Source organism: Mercenaria mercenaria, chromosome 2, assembly GCF_021730395.1.
Source record: "Mercenaria mercenaria strain notata chromosome 2, MADL_Memer_1, whole genome shotgun sequence".
NCBI classification, from domain to species: Eukaryota; Metazoa; Mollusca; class Bivalvia; order Venerida; family Veneridae; genus Mercenaria; species Mercenaria mercenaria.
The window spans coordinates 18,019,948-18,035,703 of NC_069362.1; the positions used below are offsets into that span (position 1 = coordinate 18,019,948).

Genomic DNA, 15,756 nt, shown 5'->3' on the forward strand with positions numbered 1-15,756 from the left:
CCTAATGTAGAGTACTCTCTCACAAGGAGAAATGTCAACAACGATGACATTCTAATTTTTATGAAGAATCTTTGTAGGAAACAGTCCATTAGAAGGAAAGTTACTTAGGTATGACGTATATAAACACTTTAAATATTGAAAACAGTCCTTGTATTAAGTTAAATTATTCTAGTTCAGCAGTTACTTGTATGCTAAATGTTTATTTGTCACATAATTTCATGACGTTCATTTTGTAAGGGAGAATTCCATTACAGTATTTTATTTAAATATCATGTAAAACTGCATATTGAGTCTGTGGGGTCAAGATTAAGGTCACAGTTACTAGAAATAGTATAACTGAAATGAAACATCACTTTAAGCAGGCTTATGTCATTTCCAAGGTTGGGGTCCTCAGTGGGTCAAGTCAATTTACTTGAAAAAAAAAATAGTGTATGTTAAACAAGATTACTTCAGATTGTTATACCGTATTGAAATAAAACTTTACATATAAGGGTCTAAAGAAAGACCGAGGTTGAGATTGCATATAGTGTCAGTGGGATCAAGGGCATTATAACTTAAGTTTGGATTGATTGTTGAAATAGAAAGCTTGTAGAAAAGCTGTGGCTGGAAATGCATAAGGGGTCAAGGTCAAGTTCACCATTACTATGTAGATTTCCTCGCCTGTTTCAAACTTACATCGTAGCCAAGTCTTCCACATATATTTTATTCATTCAAGGCCAGTGTTTTCCCAGTGGCGGCTTTTGTTGTTGTTAGTGTTACTTTGTAGTTTAGAAGCATATCTTTAAAATGGTGTGTACTTTAATGGAATTTCCACACCTCGTGTTAATTCATCAATCTATATATTTGGTAAATAATATGAAACAAGGTCTTGCCTAAATTGGGAATTGATCTGCCTTCAACTTAAAGTATCAATGAAAGATATACTTGAATTACGATACAAAGTTTTCCTTATTTTAGTCGTTACGGCGCGATTTTTCCCTCCTGATGTCCCTGCACTATTCCAAGAGAACTAAAAAACACCGAATGCTTGTGATTCTAGTCAGATTATATGTATGAAGTATGTGTAACTGCATGGGCGCTAAAAATCTTATGTTCGCTATGTACATGACCATCTTTAGATGGGAAATAACTCGTGTTTACCACTTTACTCATTTGAGAAATGAAATTTGAATTCCGCCGCTTTTCCGCATATTGTCGACAGTCTTAATCGGTATTAATTTGTACTCATGAGCCAGTTTTATTTCGCTTTATAGTCAAATGCAGTATCAAATTACATGTAAACATTTACTACACGAGCGAAATTAAAGTATCCTCTAGCTATATGGCCTTCTATAGTCACTGTTATCATTCGTATGACATATTTGAACTTTTCGAATTAGTTACAATCAACTGATTGTAAATGAGATTTATAAGATACAACATTTAAAGAAAACAAGCTTTTTTCTTAAAGATAATGATCTACAGGCTGTTTTTTTTTTCAAAATATGAAAATTTCAATTTCTTTCAGACTGCTTGAAATCCGAGGACTTAAATTCATACCACCATTACCTTTTTAAGTGTTTTGGGCGCTTTGATTATGGTTTTGTTGCCGTTTGTAAAACTTTTGATTTTTCCTCTTTTTGTAGTGTCATTTACAAAGGTTTTATTTAAAACGTTCAGACAAATAAACTGCAGTAATTGGAAACGTTCGTGATGAGCTTGAAAACCATAATTTGTATCAAAATACGGCAAGTTAATCAGTGAAAATGATATTCTCCTGCTCGGTTTATATGTAGATATCTTTTTACCTGTTACTGATCGTGCTGATATAGCAGATGATGAACACATAAACTATATACATAAATGTAGATAACATATATGTAAAGTATGGAATTATTTGTAAATAACATCTGTAAAATAGAGACACGTACATGTAAATAACGTATGTGAGATATAGTCATATATGCAAGTAACGCGTGTAAATTATGGAATAAATTATATGTAAGTAACACATGTAAAATATAGACATTTGTAAAATATTGACGTATATGCTAAAACATATTTTAAATTGAGACGCATAATAATTTAAATAATACATGTAAAATTTAGATGTATATGTTATTAACATATGTGAAATATAAACGTATATTTTAACAACATTGGTAAAAGAAAGCAACGAAAAGAGAGAAAAGGGATAGGAAACACTAACAGCTTTTGGTCTGAAAAGATGCGTTAATGAGAATCGGAACAAACGAACACTAGACGTGTAGATTTAAGTTACTCTGCTGAATTATTCTGACAGAAACAAATTAAATAAATTCAGAAATTGACTTCCCAAATAATGTACAAGTAAATATATCAAGCATCATGATATTGGCCGATATAATATATGGACATTAATTAGTATCATGCTAAAGATGTTGTTTGAACTACACCAACCTAAGTATCTTAAAGTGGTCTGAAAAGTATATTTATGCAGACACTTAAATAAAGTATTTTATCTCCAACTTTGATTTTTGTCGTAACATTCCTGTACTTGAAATGTCATATACTGTTTAGTGTTTTCCACTTCATTTTGCATTGTTTTCTTCCTCTAATACTTCTGATCAACAGCGGACTTACCAATATTCAAGCTATCAGTTTAAAACCTCGACATCGAAGTTAGTTGATTATGGGCATAATGTGAAATTTGTATACATGTTTACGTTGCTATTAGTCCTAAGAAATAATTATCGCGGAGCGTCCAAGAAATCAAATTTCATTTACAAAACGATTTAAAAGAGCAAGTTAAAAGTCTCAAAATAGGGGAGTCGGGTGTTAGCTTACCTATATTTACAATGTACCAAATTTCATAAAATGAAACATTTTAAGTGATTGAATTAATGTATTTAGAAAGATCCTTTGGTGACATTTTTCAGACAAACAAAACCTGACAAACCGGAAAATTGAGTTAAAATTGTTTCTTCCATTCTCGTTTTATACGCACAAACTTATACACATTAAATAAATAAGATATGACGATGTAAACGGACACTAATTTGGTTTAGTTCAGGAAATGCGTGTGTAAAGGTGGATTTTAGGGCAAAAACTGAAATATATAACTGGTAAGTTTAAAATAATTTTTGTTTATTTAAAGTAGACTCTAGTAAGGAAACACTTATATTGTCGAAATAATATATAAAATCCGGAAGTGTTCATGGTATATTAATCAGTGTTCTATTAAAACAACTATACCGCGGGCCATAAACCATTTGAATTCGTGTTAATAGGGTCTTAACACTTGGTTTTGCTGTAACTCTGTGATTCCAGCAGGTATGCAAATTTTGATTCCATACCTCATGTTTTTATTTCGATGTAAATGAGATGTGAAACCAAAATTTGTAGTCTTGTTCGGCGCCATATAACCTATACTGTGTTGGTGCGCCGTAAAACCCAAATAAATAAATAACGTGTTATAAACATGTCGAAATTGCTCCATCACAATGGAAACAGCTAAGAATGTGCTATAATAATTATGTTCCTCGGACAAAATTCGGGAAGGGGATTTTCCGAAACACAGAGATGAACATACAATTATTAATAACCACAATGATATGTTTCATTATTCAGAATGACAGATTCATATTATGTTAACCAGTTTTTTTTTTCAAAATTGAACACCTGGTCATTAGTTTGAAGATGCCTTTGGGTTGGTGGCGTGGTGGATTAATAGATGGATGGGCAACCTCAATATCATGTCCGTTCAATAAAATGAGTTCTGAATAAGATTACTGTAATAGGGTTTATGGTGAACTCATCCATGTTGTAGTTTTTATTTATTCCGACCGCAGGCATGTATTGATTTCATCTTTACTTCCTGTTTATATCTGGGGTGAAGATCATTTTAAAGGAAAATTTACGCTTTGATTGGTGGATGAAAAATTCCACAGGTTTCCGAATGGAATAGATACTATTTTCTTAAGGGGTGTGCAGGTGCTCTAAGCTGTATTGTTAGACAATATAATCTGTTGCAAGATTTCTGTGGAAATAAATTGTAAACCGCCATAAACCTGAATCTCCTCGGTAGTGGAACTGTGGCAGATTTCGACTCTGCCACTCTGATATGGAGTCATCATCCGTAAACGATTTACTGTCAGCTCGTTCCCTAATCAATTCATCCCCCAGTCTACGATTTTAAAAATGTTAATTTCGCCCCACCCACACCCCTCAATTTTAGTCTTATTTTTTGTCAAAGTTCCTAGATTATGATTAACAAGTGTTCTGTAAACTATGTTCTATATAAAATAACATGAAAATTTTACTTTAAAAACTACATTTTGTTTTGCTTTATAAATACCCGATCGTATGTAAAAGTGCAGAGTGCATGCACGTTTTACATTGACTACTGCGGCCATGTATCTTTTTAAAGATACTTCTTGTTGGACAAAGTACCAGTGTAGCACGCATAAAGAAAACCTAAAGACTTAAAACCGTAAAACCAGGAACATAAAACAATACGGATTTTATTACAACAATAGCGAAAGAGGAAATACGCAGATTTCACAAAACAATACACCTCTCGCGGTTATTACTAATTCAACATTTGCAAATAAAATAGCTTATCAGATACGTCTATGAAAAGTACACTTATATAAAGTAAAGAGGACGGATTATATGAATACAAAATGCTTTAACATACTAGGAACTTTTGTTCATTCACTATGGCCCGATTCTAAAAAATGTAAGTTCGCTCCAAAAAGTTGTTATTCGAGCAGAGAGCGTAGCTGATCAGTCAAAACATATTCCCTCTCGCAAAACAAGGAGACATATGACTAGACACGATAAGACAAACACGGACCACAGAGTGTAGACAAGATTTTAACAGAGTACGAAGTACTGATACAGTAACTGTAAGGACATGCACATACAAATATAATAATTATATTATTTCATAAATTAAAATAGACAAGTGGAACTTCACTTTGCTACATTGCAATAATCTGTCACTAGTTTTAGATGCAGATGGGAATATCCTGTTTTAGTGATAAAGAGACGCTGCCGAGTTACACCAAAAGAAAACAGATAGATAGATATATCTTTTATTCCACCATAAGATGAGAAATATAAATACAATTTACATACAATGAGCAAATATGTATAAACACAAATAAGAACATATACATACAGCACAAATATAAACAAACAAACAAAAAACAATAATTGCACAGTTATTTTACAATTTTCTCTAAACAGATGGCCCTACACAGACACCCTATGCGGGAATGCGAAAAGTATAGGGAATCTATAGGCCTGTTGAGTGTTTTTGTTTTATTTTTTTTATTTTTAATCGAGAAATAAACAACAGTTACGAGTATATGGAACGAAGAGCAATCATCAAGGTATATGATTTTTATCGCATTTTACATAAAATGTATAATCAGTTTACCAATCGTTAGTAACTGTTGTCATTAACAAAGAGCACGAGAGTCATCTGGCTTGTGGGGTGCAAGATTTTGCCGGCATATGTAAATTCACAGGAAACGTCAGTCTGGTGTGCGAAAAAAAAAATGAAAAAAAAATGACATATTGGAAAACCAAGTTTGGGGTGTATAGGATTCAGTTGAGTCAAGTTCAAGGTCAGCAGAACTTAGCTAATATAAATAGTGGTCCAATGTATTGGTCTTTTGTAATGTTTTTTCATGTTGGAATTTTTAGGGCAAGGGAAGAGTAGGGTTTCTAATCAGGGTCTATGATTTATTTTTTTCTACATATAATCTTTACTGTTTTAATGCGTCGTGAAACAAATAAAATCAACATTTTCTGTTTTGGTAAAAAAAGAAACATTTAAATGTGAAATGGTCAAGGTCAGTGTTAGTTACTAAAGCTAGAAAATTCTATATTGTGCCACCTGTCGGTCAACTAGCTTCGTCTCCTCCGTTTATGCACTGCATGAACATATTAATCTAAACTAAGAACGCGGCAATCTTGAAAGAGTAAATGCTGGTCGCAGAAAAAAAATCTGGTGTTCGTAAGCTTATATATATTGACGTTAACGGTACTAAAAGGAAGTGCAGATAATAATGATTGTTCCCTTTTAAATTATACAATAACCGTGTAAAATTAATAATTTCTTTTTTATTCATTCCATTATTTTCATTCTGCATTTTGATGTAAGTCAAAATCTTAAATAACTACATCATCTGCATCTTGCTATACCTCATCCCTCAAAAGCATTCATGCTAAAGCTGGACATCATTATGACGAACGCATTGTTTAATGAGGATGAAAAAAATCAAGGATTTTGCTGTTTTGTTTACATAATTATTACCTGCTCTCTTAAATCTCCTACTTTTTAACACTAAACTTTAGCCATATTATCAAAGTTTAAATGGCTATTGTTCTTTGTTTGACAGATAGACAAGATTCAATTTAAGATAGCACCTAAACATCCTGCAGATTGGTGTAATTCTCTTATGAATCTTGAGCGGTTTTTTTCCCTAAAACTAGTCTATGTATGTCAACGTTTTTTGTTGTTTTTTTTCTGTTTGTTTTTTGTTTTCATTTTCACGAAATGATTTAGAATCTAGAGGATATTTGTTTGTTTCTGTGTAAGATCGAAATAGTAGATCTATATTTCACCGAGTTAACACTATAATTAAATGTTAACTATGGTGTTCACGAGTGAAATATCTTTCAATCTTACATTGAAACAAACAAAGTTTCTTTTTATTAACCAGGTTTTCGTAGAAAAACAGTTATTAGATTGAGGTATGTCGTCGGGCGGGCGTCAAACTTGGTTTCCGCACAAAAACTTTAGTTTGGAACAAACTATAGATACCAAATTTGGCCTGTAGATAGATGATAAGGAGACGAAGGCTGGGATTGCATTGGGGTCATTTGGATCAAGGTCAAGGTTACTGTTGTTAAAAATAGAAAAATTGATTTCCGCCCATTAACTTTAGTTTGTACTGATGTATTGAAACTAAACTTTATCATGACATCACAGTACATTAGGGGTTCTAATCGACCAATCAGAGAACTGCATTTTCGAGTACCTGCCAGTTTCCACTTGGGTATAACGAAGTATATTAAAATGAACATATAGTGAATTTAGAAATAAATATCACACTATTTTAGAAATCAAATTAAGATTTTTACTGCACATGCCCCAGATGATGCTACAAACAACGAAACTTTGAAGTTTCATTGAAATATTATATCGATTTAATACCTTTATTTTAGTTAAAAGTTTGAGATTTTACACAGGGAGTCTATGATAAAGTCCGAGTAAAATATATGTGTATGTTCGGGTTTAACGTCTTTTTCAACATTTTTTCAGTCTATCTATCTATTTATACTGCAGCACTCCTCTCTGCGAGTGTTATGTGCAGCTGCGCGCCTGTACAAGAAGTTAAAAGTAGATTGGATAGGAGGATAAAAGTAATACACGATGTGTATTGCAAGTATGAATACAGTTGATAGTGTTAAAAACAAGAAAGATTTACAGATAAAAGCAGTTTAAAAACAGGTCTATCATGTTAAGCATTGTGTACAAGATTGGTCACACCCTGCTTAAACTGATTCAGGGTGGGGGCTTGCACAAGTTGTACTAAAAGGGAATTCCAAAGCACTATGGTGGCTGGAAAGAAAGAGTACTTATAGTAATTACAGGGAGTGAGGATCTGAGTATAGGAGTGGGGATGCATATGTCTATTTAGACGGGATGGGGGGCTGACATGGGGGGGGGGGGGGGGGGCACAGCAACCAAACCATTCACTATCTTGTAGAACATAAGGAGGCGTGAATCAGATCTCCTATCTTCAAAGGTACGCCATCTCAGCTGAATAGCATGTTTGTGACACTGCTGTAAGGGGAGTAGTCATGATTAACCCCATCGCGCTGCCCTCCGCTGAATCATTTCGATCTGGTGGATGCTTTGTTGGGTGTAAGGGTTTCAAACACAGCTTGCATATTCTAGCTGTGGCCTGACTAGGGCTTTGTAAGCTACTTCTCGAACTTTTGGGTTCTTGCATGGGATATTTCGCTTGATGAAGTTTAGTGTTCGGGTAGCTTTGGACGTGACTAAATTGATGTGTTTATTCCAATTAAGATCTGAGGATATATAGACCCCAAGGTACTTTGCATCAGGAACTGTTTCAAAGACTTGGCCATGGAGTGTGTACTTTGATTTAAAAGGGTTTTTTGACCTTGTTATGTTCATAACAGTGCATTTTGAGGGGTTGAACTCTATGTCCCACTTACTTTCCCATAGCTGTAACCTATTTAAGTCTTGCTGGAGGATGTTTTCTTGGGCAGAACTATTTACAGTTAAATAGACAGCAGTGTCATCGGCGAATAAACGAACCTGTGGAATCAGATTTTCAGGCAGGTCATTAATGTAGAGTAAGAATAGAAGGGGGCCTAGGACGCAGCCCTGTGGGACTCCGTACGTTACTGGAACTTCTTCTGATGTTTCACCATTCACAAGGACAGACTGGCGCCTGCCAATCAAGAAAGACTTGACTCATTGCAACGTGGTGCCCTGAACACCATGTTGATGAAGTTTGTAAAGAAGTTTCAGATGGTTAACCTTATCAAATGCTTTAGAGAGGTTCAAAAGGATCAAGTCCGTCTGGTGGCCTTGAATTAAATTTCGGGATAGATCTTCTACAAGTTCGAGTAACTGCGTTTCGCATGACCTTTTCTCTCTGAACCCATGCTGTAGGTCATAGAGGACATTGTTAACCTGGAAGTGCTTGGTACATGTAATATAAACGACGATGTCTACTCATTACCCAAGTGAAATAAGTATCATTCCGCAATGTTTTGGACATGTTAAAATTATGAATAAAGCTTTTAAAAAAACTAAGGTTGGGATTATATATAGGGTCATTGGGGTCAAGGATAAGGTCAGGATAACTTATTTAATCTTTTTTGGTCAAGGTCAATGTCACAGTTACTAAAAATAGATTTTTTCTCTAAAAATAGATTATTTTTTCTCAGTGTGATCATCAAAAAGGTGGTTTCCGCTTTATAATTTTAGTTTGGACTTACTTACTGCCACCAAACTTTGTGTACAGCAAGCTTATCTGAAAAATTAGCTTTGAATGATATTTGGGTCACTGTTACTAAAAATAGAATAATGGTTTCCACTCAATATCTTTAGTTTGGGTACACTTGTTGTCAGTATACTTGGTATGCAGATAGCTTTTATCAAACACAATAGGTTGGGAATGTATTTGAGGCCACTCGGATCAGGGTCAAGGTCAGTGTAGCTAAAAATAGGAAAATGGGGTCATATTTGAAATCAAAAAATAGGTTTTTGTGCCGTGGAATGGAAGGGTGTCGGTTCAAATCTCACTGAGATAAAAAAAAATCTGTTTTCTTTTTGGTGACAGAAAGGTCATCTTAATGCCATTGGGTAACCAAAAATAGAAAAATATGGTCATAGTTATAATAAAAAATATTTGTATAATAGAATATGACCATTTTTTTTAAAGAACCTGCAACTGAAAACCTGGTTTTTCGTGGAATTTCTACGTGTCTTGCTTTATGTAATTTTAATGATTTTAAACAAATTACATCCATTTAACCCGCGCAGCGTCACGTGCATAGCATGATGACGTCATAATTTCATGACGTCATAATATCGATTAGAAAAATTGTCAAATAGATCTAGTTCTATGACGTTTCCAGATGTTTCTATATCTTAATGATTCTGTAAGTATTTATACATCTATACCTTTACTTTATTTTGCAGGGAATTTACGATTATGTATAACCCTAGTTCATATTCATTCGCATTCAAGTGTAGTTCCGTACCAGTGATAAAAATAACATTTTCACTGTTTGAAGAAGTGAAAATATCAATTTTATTTCACTGATTTCAGTGGAAAGCATAGAATAAATAATCATGATATCATTTATAGGTTGAAAAGAACTGGAACAAAATCCATAGCTTCAGATATTGCAAAGATGAAGCTGCCCCTTCAAGGTAAAATTTTCTCTGTCAGAAATTAACCCTCCTTGTTCACGAAAGGTCAAGTGGTTTATTCTGCATGAACTTTTAAGGTAGCAGGGTACAGTTCGAATTTTGGCCCCCGTCAATATTTTTTATAAATAGAGCTTCGTGATTTTGGATGTCTGTAAATTAAGGTGAGAGACAATGATTATTAATTCTTTAGAAAATTTATACAGCCGATACATGTAAAATTCTGATGTCAGTTGGAAAACTAACTGCTGGTAGCTTTGTATGATCAATGAGACACCATTTCGTGGTAAAATTCAAATCACGGAAGGGGTCTGTGCTTGTTGATTGATACTCAGGAACATTTTCGCTATTTTGTGAAAAAACGAGCTGGATGGGCCCCCATTCCGTTTATATCCTGACGTTCAGTAAGGACTATTAAACTGAGAAATGCAATAAAATTGGGCATTGTTCTTGCAGCGGGATCATTGCAGGCTGTTCAAAAAGAGCAAAATTGATGATTTTGGCATGCTATTTTTCATGGATGGTGCAAACCTTTCGTTTTGGTAACTTTCTGTATTCTTGTATGAGAATCCTGATCTTGCCATTAATTAAAAGCATAAAACATGCACGCAATTTATAAAATGGCCACCCTGATTCTGCTCATAAGGGAAGTGCAATATTGCGACTCGCTACATGTAAGACCGTCCGTGCCCAAAATTTTCGCATCTAAGTGTACCCTGCTACCTTTACATATTGGGCGGTTATAAATTAGATTATCATTACAGGGTTAGGGAAATAACATTTTATTTTCTTTATTTTTGATCTCAGATAATTTATAATATCCTGCTTAAGAATAGCAAGAAGATACTGTTTTTGCTATTTTAACATATTTTACACCTTACTACTTCAGTAATGTTCATGTGTAATGAGCTATAAAGAGTCCGATCAAGTGCTACATTGCCTTAAACCATTAGATTTATGATCCAGTACTTAGTCAAGTTTTGCTGTGTCACACTGATCTGGGTCAAGTGCGATAATAGGGAAGACAAGGTTTGTGGCCGTTTAACTAGTTCTAATTTCATATTGGACACTTATCTAATCAGCAATTTGCATTAAGCGTACATACAAGATGGAACACGGCTTTTAAAATTTGAAAGATTGCTTTGACAACACCAAGGTTAAAAAGACTTGATTTTCTCAAGCTTGCAAGTGTTTGTTCATATTTATGAGGCCACATTCATGAAACTTGCAAAAATATACATGTTTATTACATCTCACAAAAGTATGATGATAGGGTATGTTGCTTTCATTGCATTAGGCATGACATTGTTATCACATAAACTGCCATGTTTCTTGGCAATTTTCATCTCGTTAAACATAATTTAGACATTGAGCTGAGCCCCTCCCCACCCCACCCCTTCTAGGGATATTTTTTAGTTATGATTTTCTTAAAGCATATAGGCTAATAAGACCTATCATTCTACAAATTCTGCCATCTGGCAGTCGGGTTCTTTTTACGTTATAGCCTACTTTATACGTTATCATTAATATTTTTTTTTAAATACTGACTTGCACTACAGTTAGCCATAAACAATATGCCATTCTTGCATAAAACCTTTGTTTTTTGCCGATTTCGGGCATGCACAAACAGGGAAAAAACGTGTACAAACAAGGAGATTCTCGTGAGCACGCGCTGTTGGTGAACGTTTTGAATATGCTGTTGTGGGTCCAACGTAAGCAAATTATGGATCCCGAATCAATTTTGGCCGAAGTCGAAAGGTCCGAGATTTATGAAATCTTTTCATCTGCATATTTATTAAAAATATCATTTTTCAACCTAACTTTACTTTAACTTATAATAAGCGCTACCTCTCTTGATACGCGACTGAATTGACGTTCCTTATTATTGTATTATTACGCGTATTAGACTCAAAGTAAGTTTACACGCCGCGATTTAATCCCTGAAAATGATAGGCAAACAACAATTTACAAAAATACAATTTCGTTTTCCAGATTAATTTGAGTCGAGAAAGTTGACATGCTAACTTTAAATCTTACACTAAAACTTTTAAAAAATGTTTGTGTCTACTTTACACATCTATGCAGTCTACTGATACAGTGATGGTGTGTAATGCAAAGCATCAACATGACGAACCGTAAAGTTTGAAGGATTTTTTCCACAGTTAATGAACATTTGATGAACAGAAGGTATTTATTATATATTTTTCAATTTATTTGTAGATCTCACCAACCATGTTTGAGTTTATAAATCCAATCTAAGTTGATTATATCGATGTTGGAAAAATTCAAATTTTTGTGTTTATCAAACTTTGATCGCGGTGGGGTGGGGTGCAAAGCAAAATTTTCTAGTTATAGGCCTAGAGATTTCATTCTTAACGACATGAAGAATATAGGTATTGATACCAGTTTCTATTAAACGATAATATTTACATTTAAAAAGCGTAAGGGGCAGACTATTAATTTAAACCAAGCAGAATTGTGTTCTGTCGGCACCTCACCTGCAAATTGTGTAAAGACAGGATGCCGTGTAGGGTTATGCCATTTTCTCATAATTCCGAGCCTCTAAAGCTAAAGTTCCTACCGATATATTGGAAAAAGGGGAAGTCATGCTTATTTTACATATATTTAATATTAAAGAAATTACCACAACAAGAATGTCCGTTCGATATAAAATACGCACTGTTTCTGTAGGCCCTGGAAATGCATAAATAAAACATGTGTCCATAACAACCTGAAACGGCCGACTTCGATCGGCTAATGTCAGCTGGATAGTCTTGTTTTTTCGATATTTCCAGCACTTAAGTTGTGTTTTATGCAAGAATAGCGATAACGCACGTTTGTTTCGTGAAACAACATCTGCAGAATCCCTCGGGCTATGTTGGTGCACTCGCCCTACGGGCTCGTGCACCAACCAATCCCTTGGGATTCTGCAGATGTTGTTACACAAAAAAACGTGCGTTAACCCTACAATATATAAAGAAACAATATACAGATTTATATTTCGTAGGTAAAAGTTCCACTTATATGTACATGTATGTCCTTCACGTTATCAAATGTACGTTACCAATAATTGTAACTAAAATAAAAAATATAATTATGTTGTTTTTTTTATATTTCATTCGAAGTGTCTATGTCAAAAGTGACTATTTGATAAACGACATTGTGTCTGAAATCATTAGTCCTCCACCTCTGATGATTCATGTGGGGTAGTTGGCAGTTACTTGCGGAGAACAGGTTTGTACTGGTACAGAATCCAGGAACACTGGTTAGGTTAACTGCCCGCCGTTAACTGACTGAAATACTGTTGAAAAACGGCGTTAAACCCAAAACAAACAAACAAACAAATGTCAAAAGTGTTATAAAAAGATGTGGTTATAACAGATAAGAGCTTGACATACAGCAGTTGTAAATTATTTCTTATTATTACAAAAAAGCGGTAATGTATAGTAAAGAAGATAAGAAATAATATATTGTTGACTATTAGAGTTAAAAATTTATAATATTTAAAAGGAAAGTAAAAAGTAATTTTGATATGGTAAAACATATATGTAACATGTACAAATTCCATAAATATGTATATTTTAAAACATATAAATATGTAACAAAATATAAATCTATATAACGAAATTTACTAATTACCTCAATGATATATAATTTTCTTCAACCTACATTTACAATCAAGATTAACAAAAAAATCATTTTTCATGTAAAATGAAACTGATTGCATTTAGTGAAAAATGAAATGAAATGAATAAATAAATTAATTAAAAAATTAATTAATTAATTAATTAATTTATAACAAATGTGTTAAATAATTTGCAGAGAGTGAGTGCTCTAACTTGCTTCATATATATATACATTTTGTATATATATATATGGCACCTTTGAATTATTCAATCAATAGTAATACTACAGTACATCATATCTTACAAACGTCGGTAGATGCAAGTTATGAAGTTGGCCAGAAATACACTATAGAGACAATGTGCCTTAGCTGTAGCTAAGGAGGCATATTCATTGGTTCTGCAACCTAGAGATGAACTTGGTAACTTAATTGTTAGAATGGGTGTGTTTCACACAATCTGTTCTATATTTGGGTATGCAGGCAAATTAATGAAGGGTAATGGTCTTGTAGAACTTGTAACAGAATCAGGAATTTGTGCTAGTTGAGCACTTGATAAAGTATTATCAGGTAAACACTACAACCGTGCCCTAAATGTACACACGACTGTAATGGAAGCAGTTTCTTCTACACAAATTTGAAGAGACAGAACCTTGCAAAGAAAGCATTTCAGAAGACACATCCCTAATATTAAAGAAACGGGCTGAAAGTCCATGCATAGAAAAGGTGTTTGAAATAATAATAACTCTCTAGACTTCGAACAGTTTAATTCAGAAAGGATGAAAGTGGCCAAACTGCTCAATTTTGGTTAATGTATGTAGATATTGATGCTCACAAATGCAACAAAGATTAATGCTCTTGATTTATAGCATCTCTGTACAAACTGTGCTCTTTGTTCTTTGCATTTGACTACAATAATTATGCCCGATATGTCCCCGTTTTCCTGTTAACGTTTGGTAAATATAGATCCATATGCAGAAAAACTACTCCGAAGTAATGGTTTTAGTGTAATGATTTTAGTGTATCTAGGTCCTCTGTACCAGCATTGCGAAACAGACATGCAAAGTCTGAGGATGGCATTATTGGTTTCAGTAGAAACTATGAGAAACACTTCAGAATGCAGACAAACAGAGAAAACCAGTCCGAACACAAAGAAGTACAACTTGAACAGATACGCAGGTAACAAGGTTATGATGGCAATAGAATCCTTTCTGAAACCATTCCAGGCTGGAAAAAAAAAACAACAACAAAGGTGAGCTTTACTGTGTGTCGTCTGGTATTCCTGCGAAAACAGAAGTCGATTATGACTTTAAGGCAACTGAAATAGGTGAAAAGACAATGGAAATATAGATAATTTATAGAGCCTATAAAGAGAAGCAAACTTTAAATCTTTGCCACAGCTCAAGTTACAAGGAAAGTGACCACTTCTCAAAAACAGTACCACAGATAAGAGCAGAAAGTAACGTGTATGAACAGTTGCTACTTTTGGCTGTTTAGCATGACATAGACCTACTAGAGTTGACTCTTTCTTTTCCTCTAAGACCTGTCCCCTCCCCTGTCCGTTATGGCTACTGCAGATGGAATGCCAGTGAAAACAGACAAGTCAAATCTACTTCACTATGTAGAGGCTAACCAGCTGTCGAAAAAGATGATATTGTTTTGATGTTAGACAGTAACACCCTGCTGCAAGCTTAGTAACCATCCCTGCAACATTCTAAGACGTACCTGAAACTGTGTTGAGTAAACCACCAAAGACAGCCTATGTCGATTTTGTAACTGACAATTGCAGTCCTCAGTTGAGCAAATCATATGAGTGTCAAAATGTGGATCTGCTCCAAAATTCTTACTGTCAGGAGCGAATACCAAAACACCAATTGACTGAAACGCTTTCAGATCAAATAGTGAAAACAAAAAACAAAACACAGTTGATCAATCTAATTTTCAAACAATGAAAATGTGCATCAAAGTTGAAGGGAAAACAACTGTATTTTGTCAATGGTGAAAAGTGTTATTTACTCAAAGTGAAGATGGGAACAAAGATCGAGTCCTTATGTACCACTGTACACTATACAGGAAGAAGCAGACAAAAGAACAATATTCACTGCTTAGACATCAGTATTACCAGCACTACACAAAAGACAACAATAAAAGTTAGATCCCAGATACAAACGTGTTAGCGTTATTG

At 34.1% G+C, this 15,756-nt stretch overlaps 1 protein-coding gene across 4 annotated transcripts in view; it reads left to right on the forward strand.

Moving 5' to 3' along the window:
* Positions 1-1,850: 1,850 nt before the first annotated feature.
* Positions 1,851-15,756, forward strand: part of LOC123563402 (beta-1,3-galactosyltransferase 9-like) — a 46,639-nt gene continuing 32,733 nt past the window's right edge. Inside the window, exon 1 of one of the 4 annotated variants that reach the window (XR_008368587.1) lies at positions 1,851-1,980. The gene's annotated coding sequence lies outside the window, so the exon portion shown is untranslated. Of the gene's footprint in view, positions 1,981-2,878; positions 3,084-9,628; positions 9,679-15,756 lie in introns of those variants that run through there. The other 3 variants (XR_008368584.1, XM_053531284.1, XR_008368589.1) reach the window with 3 other exon arrangements.